The sequence below is a fragment of the Podarcis muralis genome, chromosome 2 (assembly GCF_964188315.1).
Source record: "Podarcis muralis chromosome 2, rPodMur119.hap1.1, whole genome shotgun sequence".
Classification (NCBI taxonomy): domain Eukaryota; kingdom Metazoa; phylum Chordata; class Lepidosauria; order Squamata; family Lacertidae; genus Podarcis; species Podarcis muralis.
Window position 1 is genome coordinate 94,825,252 of NC_135656.1, and position 7,352 is coordinate 94,832,603.

The 7,352-nt window shown below is 46.3% G+C and overlaps 1 long non-coding RNA gene across 1 annotated transcript; it reads right to left on the reverse strand.

Moving 5' to 3' along the window:
- Positions 1 to 828: 828 nt before the first annotated feature.
- LOC114592770 (uncharacterized) lies at positions 829 to 6,796 on the reverse strand. The gene is made up of 3 exons (XR_003705533.2): positions 6,543 to 6,796; positions 4,004 to 4,154; positions 829 to 3,701 (listed from the first exon to the last, which is right to left on the reverse strand). It is a non-coding gene; the product is annotated as an uncharacterized LOC114592770 (long non-coding RNA).
- Positions 6,797 to 7,352: the final 556 nt, after the last annotated feature.

Consider the following 7,352-nt stretch of genomic DNA (forward strand, 5'->3'; position numbering starts at 1 on the left):
GTGCCTGGGGCAACCACCCTTGTGCTCCCCCTACGCTACAAGGGCCAAACTAGGCTAGCCATCATTGGCTCTCTTGACATGTCTCCTTTCCCCCCTTGAAAACACTCATAAGCTGGCCCTTCACACACATGCACCTCTGGATCAGGGCTATGGAAGAAGGGCTTAATTCTTTCTCTTGACTCCAAGTCCCATCCCATAAAGCTGCTCTTCAAACCACACCATCACAGGAACAAGGGTTTGCAGCCACTGACTGGTGGTGCCTGCAAATCCCACTCCCTTTACCAGGGTGGTTTGCATTCAAACTACATAGGCAAAGGCACAAGGGTTTTTTAAGGACCCTTGACTGGCCTACAAACTTCTGGCATGGAGCTGTGTCTTCACCTGCAGGTGGGTGTGGCTTAAGGAAAACTGCCACATTGGCCAAATTAGGACAGTCCTAAATTAGGCCTGCAGGCTGGTGGTTCCTCAACACTGCATTACACTGAGGCATTGTGGGAAATGTAAAACGCTGGGTGGCTTGTAACCACCAGCTACAAATCACAGCATGGTGCCATTCTCTGCCATTGTGAATATTAGGAAGATTGCTGTCCCCACTCCATCCTGCAGACATTCAGGGGGGGACTCACAAGATGGTATGGGCCCCCTCCAACCTAACTGGACCATGTTCTCCTTTCTTGCTCTGTGTACTCTGCATAAGCTAGCCTTGTTGCACTCCCTTGGTTTTTTATACCTTTTGCACACTTAGGGCACTTTTGGGCATCCACAATTAAAAAGGACCACATTATCTAAAATAATAAACTAACTTGCTCATTAAAAAACAACAACAACCAGTGTCAAAAGCTTTATATAAATCAAGCAGGGAGTTGGACTCGATGACCTTTGGGATCCCTTCTAGCTCTACAACTCTATGATTCTATGAAGAACCGGTAAGATACAGAGAGGCCATGCTGGAGAGGAGTGATGAAGACCAAGTTGAGGAAGTCAGTAGTACTCTGATGGCAAGAGGTGAGTGGAGAGACCACTCTGAGGTGGGAGTTCTTTGCCTGGAGTAGATAACAAAAGAACCCTCGAGGAAGAGGACATAAGTGAAAAGTTACAGAAGGGCCTGGGACTTCAGGTGCATTAAAACAGAAGTAGCATCTTTCCCATCACCTTCGAGCCACCACCTGCTTTTGTCTAACAACAATCGCCGTTAATTGGGTAGTTAATCTAATTATCTAATTAGGCAGAATTGCTATTAGCAATTAAGGCTCAGCACTGTGCCTGAGCGCGGACGGCACCTTCCCTTCTGGGCCTTCAGAGGAGAAACAAGGCAGCGATACAACCCCATTCTTCTTCATTACTTTTTTGGATTTGTAAATGGAAACACCTGCAAACTGCACATGCATCCATGCAGTCTGCTTGAATGAAGTGGAAGCAGCCAATAGTGAACAGGGAAGAGTTTTCATTCAGAAGATCAACTGGAAGTCTGCTGTCTATTAGCATCCTATGAATGGAAGCTTTCGTCCATCCTAGCTGCTTTCCAACACAGCCAGGGGAAGTGCACTGCAGCCTTTGCACAATGCGCCTAGTGCTGTATCAAAACCTGACTGAAAAGCACTAACCAATTGAAAACAGTGATGACCTGAGAGTTTGTTGGACCTTGGCTGAGAGCCAGGGTGGCTGGCTGGAGTCCTGGGTGCATGGGTGCATGTACTGTAAAAAGAAGAAGAAAGAAAAAAAGCCACACAAACCCCTCTGGTCGTGAGGAAAGGACCTCAGAAGACACACTATTATCCTAGACAAATTTCAAAGGCAACTGGAGGTATGACAGGCTTTTGTTGGAAGGAAGATCCAAAGCCCAGGCAGAAGCCATGGAGAGACCTTCTCCCTGATCCCAACTAAGGCTGTTTCTAGGGGAGGTTAGGACACACAGGGGGCCTCTGAAGATGATCACAACAGGTGGGTAGGCTTAATGAGAAATGACAGTCCTTCCCAGGCCAGAGGTTCCCTGCCACTCAATCACAAGAGCAGCTTTTCTCTCATCTTTACTGTTCCCACATGTGCTTAGATTAAGGTTTGGGGTTAAAACAAGGATGGGATTCAAATGTAAATGCCCAAGCGCATAGAACAGTAAGAGAACCACGCTGAATGTCACCTTCCATGTCAGAGTTTATGACATGTAAATGCTTCTGCAAGGCACTCTCGTTATCTGACATATCTTATTGGGGAGCTTATTAGGTGCAATTAAGCCTAAGTCAGACATATGCACTGTCAGGCCAGAGCCACTTTGGGAGCCCGGCAGCATCAATGTTTTAGAGAGCAGAGCTGCTGAAACTCTTAATTAGCCAGCCCATAAGACGAATCTAACCTTTCTCTAATTCCTGAATTTATAGCGAGGCCTGACTGGGCCCAAATTGTAATTAAAAATGGGTTTATGAAGTTAACTTCGGTGGCTCCAGGTAGATCCTGAAACTTTGCAAACAAAGCAGGTTTGGGGCCTCTGGCAAGTGTGTGACGAAGGCAGAGGGGCTGGAGACTGACCCAGGAGAAGGGGCCAGTGATTTATGGGGTTTGGGGCCACCTGCAAGGCAGGAGTCAGGGAGGGGGAAGGGGAAGGTTCTGGGTAGTCATCTGTGGGAGCACAGAATGTGTCGGAAGCAGAGGAAGACGTTGTTCAGTCAATTGGTTGAATTCCCGCCATCCCCTGCCCTGCCGCATCCTAGAACCAGGAAGGACTTGAAGAGGGAAGCACAGTTGACAACTTCCATACAGGAGACGTCTCAGGTTGTGTATGCACATAACACCAGGTGAGGGTACATAAGCCTGGAGGCAGAGGGTGCAGCGCAGGGTGGCGGCTGGTCCCACTGTTGCTTCAACTGCTCTGCCAGGCACAAACCTGGAAAAGTTAATGCCGTCTCCATAGAAGCTAAAAGCATGTGTGTTTGTGCATCCAGTGCATCTCAGGAGATTGCTGTAAATGCGTGCTTTTGTCAATAAAAAATTAACTATCAGCTGTTTGCCTTACTTGGCTGGGTGTGCACAGGGCAGCAGACATGGTGATGCCCAGGCACAGAACGTTGCACAATGTGGTAGATGGGATGCAAAGGGTAGATGGGAAGGCTGAAGGTGAAGATGCAATGGCTGAAAGGAGATTATAGAACTGTAGAGTTGGATGGGACCCAAAGGGTCATCCAGCCCAACCACCACAGCGAAAGAATCCCTGACAGATGGCCATCCAGCTTCTGTTTTTAAAAGAACAGTTTTGAAGCAGGAAAACCTGAGCTTGCCATTCATTCTCTTCACACTTTACTACAGAAGCTCTTGAGTCGTAGTGCTAACCACCGGAAGCATAACACTTCATCTTTTAAAAAACATGTGTCTGGAATAGGTGGCTGATAAGAGAACACGCCAGAGGAAATTTCTGACTGGCCGACGATCTTTGTAGCTTGTGGACTTTTGAGGAAATCATGCCTTGCTCCTTGGAGCAGTGAACACGGCCCTTAGGTTGTAACTGTGCCAAAGGTTTTCGTTTGCTTACACTTGCCCGCTGTTCCTTGTTATCCACGCACAGCATGCCTTGTGAGCTTTAAAGTCTGTAACTTTGCTTACAGTATATACATATTTCCCTCTGTCCTGATTACCGTGCCATTTCTTCAGATGGGAAGGTGACTGGGCTTAATCAACTCCAGAATCCAGAACTGCAGTATAATGCTATTGTCCTAGGGAGAAAAAGAAGAAAACATACGAATGGGCTTGGAAGTTAAGGGGGGTGCTGGAGAAATTGGCACCTTGGCCATAACTTGAGCAGGCCCTTAGCCTACAGTGGGCCCAGGAGCGATGTAAAAGCCTTTCTTTTTCTTCTCCTCGCTTGCTTGACAACACTTCTGAGATTATATATATATATATATATATATATATATATATATATGCGCAGTATTATGCTGCAAAAATATTTTTGCAGTATTATATTTGGGCTTTGTCTATGTTCTCATCTTAAATCTCATATTAAGGTGTTTATTACCCTGTTGTGAATATTCCTGTCTGGCTGAAACTTGGCAAGCGCCCGCAGGCTTGGCACTGCACTTGTTAATACGAAAATTCAGTTAGACAAGCTGGAAAGGGATCTAGGAAGCGTGTGCCAAATCTTCAACTTCTGCAGCTTCTTCGGTCAACTATGGAAAATAAGAGAAGATGGATATTTCCCTGTGAGGAATGGGAAACAGCAGCAGGAGACATAAAAGAGGAGGGGTTGGAAATTAATAAAGCCAAACCGTCTTTCAGTTAAGCTGTGTGCATATGTGCTTTAAAGCATATCTCGAGCAAGGACATTCTAGCCAAGTACTATTGGTATTAGTCTTGACCTGTAATAACACCCATCCTGCCCCCCCCCCAGCACAAGTTTTGCCAGACTTTTTAACACCTTGCATTTAGCCATCGCTGAATTTCCTTTGAAACGGGTAGCGATCTTCCTTTGCAAGGGGTGAACAGGAACCTCCCACATCATACCTCTTCCAGTCACTCGTGATGTACAGACAGAAGGCTGCTTTGCTGGAACTGGATCAGTGCTAGCTGGTACATTAAAGGGGGAGGGATGCAGATGGAGTGATCTTTGGCTGTGGGAGATGCCTCTCGGAAGGCTAGCTGTGATCCAATGAGTCTTGCTGATTTCCATGGGTTAAACTAATCATTACAGTGTCAGTCATGCATCTGGCTGGCCAGTTATAAACAGAATGGCCAGTCACGCATTGCCAAAAAAGAGAATTTGCATCACCAAAGAGAGAGGATGAGTTGACACCAATTTGCATACAATATGTGCAAATTTAGAAACCACTGCTGCAATTTAAAGAGAAATACAAGATATAGCTCGCCGTAATAGAAAAGACACCAAATGAGTCGTGTGCTTGCTCAGTCTGGCGGTGGAGGGTTGCTAATAGCTGGTGGGCACTTCAGGGCTCCTGCTTTTTTTTTAGTGTTCCTGATTTTCAAACAGGACTTGATTATTATCAATCCTTAAACAATCAATCAATCCTTAAGCAGAAGAAACCTTCAAAATGGAAGGCTGTCCTCTAAAGTAGGACACACGTTGTTGTTGCTGTTTAGTCGTTTAGTTGTGTCCGACTCTTCGTAACCCCATGGACCAGAGCACGCCAGGCACCTCTGTCCTCCACTACCTCCCGCAGTTTGGTCAAACTCATGCTGGTAACCTCGAAAACACTATCCAACCATCTCGTCCTCTGTCGCCCCCTTCTCCTTGTGCCCTCCATCTTTCCCAGCATCAGTGTCTTCTCCAGGGAGTCTTCTCTTCTCATGAGGTGGCCAAAGTACTGGAGCCTCAGCTTCACGATCTGTCCTTCCAGTGAGCACTCAGGGCTGATTTCCTTCAGAGTGGATGCGTTTGATCTTCTTGCAGTCCATGGGCCTCTCAAGAGTCTCCTCCAGCACCATAACTCAAAAGCATCAATTCTTTGGACCCCTTCATGGATCACTGCCTTGCCGTGGCGAAGGGGCTTGAAGAACTCAGAGAAGCTATGAACTACGCCGAGCAGGGCACACAAGATGAACAGGTCATAGTGGAGAGTTTTGACCAAACGTGATCCACCTGGAGGAGGAACCGGCAAGCCACTCCAGTATCCTTGCCAAGAAAACTCCATGGACAAAGGACACACAGCCAACCTTAATTATAAAAGCAGTGAGTATATATATATATATATATATATATATATATATATATATATATATATAAAAGCAGTGAATAGATATGACTTCAATATCTAAAGGCAGCACATTTAGAGGAGTGGAAATATACCCAGCCACTATTTTGTTTTGCTGGAGGATAATTTAGCAACTGCTGTCTGAGGCATGGCCCACACCAGGGGTCAGCAACCTAAGTCCCATGGGCTGGAAGTGGTCCGCAGAGGTCGTTTGACTGGCCCACGAGCCACCCCTGAACTGAGCTGCCCGCTCACGCGCTGCGCTAAACAAGCACAGTGCGGTGCGGGGACTCGCTTCTGCGGTGCCGAAAATCGCATCTGCGCAGACACAGAAAATCTCCTCTGCGCATGCGCAAACACCGGAAATTGTGGGCGTGGACTCTCATGCGCACGCACAATGCGGCCCACAGAGGGATCTCAGTGGAAATGATCTGCCCCAGACAAGAGAAACTTTGCTGACCCCTGGCCCACACCAATAAGATGAAGCAGAATACCAGGGGGTTCATCCTGCAAGCTGCTGCTGAAAGCATTTGCTGAAATTTAGAACTGCAAGTTTGGACACAGCTACTGACATTTCAAAAGCGTTTTAGGAGAGTGCTTCGGCAAGGAGCACTTTACATTGTGAGTAACATCAAAGTTTCATTGAGAGAGCTGAGCGAAGAGCCTCTGCGATTGTGTTCCTGTCTTGTTTTCAGCTGGCTGAACTGTGTGGTGGAGTCCCACAAGGCTCTACCTCGCTCCCCTTTAGTACTGTACTTTATCCAACATTTATTCTGTTTTAGCATTTTTGCTCCCAGGTATCATTGCTATGGAGATATTTCTCAGACCCATTTATCATTTCCCACTTACCCAGTTGCAGCAATCTATATGCTGTCTTGGTGTCGATCTACACTGAGAGCTTGACTGTCCTACAAATTGTTCAGAGCTCAAAGGCCAAGGTAGTTTTTCTTGGTTGCCAGCATCTGCTGGGAGAGGGAGGAGTCAGAGCTCTTTGTTGTTTCTGTGGATAATAATCAATAAGACCCATTAGTGAGACAACTACATACATCACTAAACTTTGACCTATGATCCCCAGAGCAGTCCCAAGGTACCTATTCATATACTGGCGACATCCAGCCTGCACTATTGCAAATCCAGTAAAAAAGAGATCACAAATTTGCATTACTGTGCCTTTAGCATCCACAGAACAGCACAGTCCAAAGTGTATGTGCTTGTACGCTTCTGAGTGCAAAAGATTCATATTTTAACTTATGGAAGTATAACTTAGGCCAAGTCTAAAAACAAGCCATAAAACGTAAGAATTGCCTTGCTGGGTCAGATCAAGGGTCACCTCGTCGGATATTCTATTTCCAGCGATGGCTAGTCAGACGCCTCTGAAGCCCCCAGGCCAAATTATGATGGCAATGGCTTACTTACTTACTCGTCTCTGAACATGGAGTTCTTCTGTCAAATTGCCAACGAAAGACCACTTTCCCATAAACTTGTCTATAGCATTCCTTGCAACATAATCCTGTCCTCGGATTACTCCCTGCTGTTCAACACCTGCATTAAGATGCCAAATGATGACATCCAGACTCTTGGGATGAGATGTCATAAGTAAGCTGATGGTCTCTAGTATGCTAATGAAATAGGCACAATGAGAGGTTCCTTTGGGTGTGG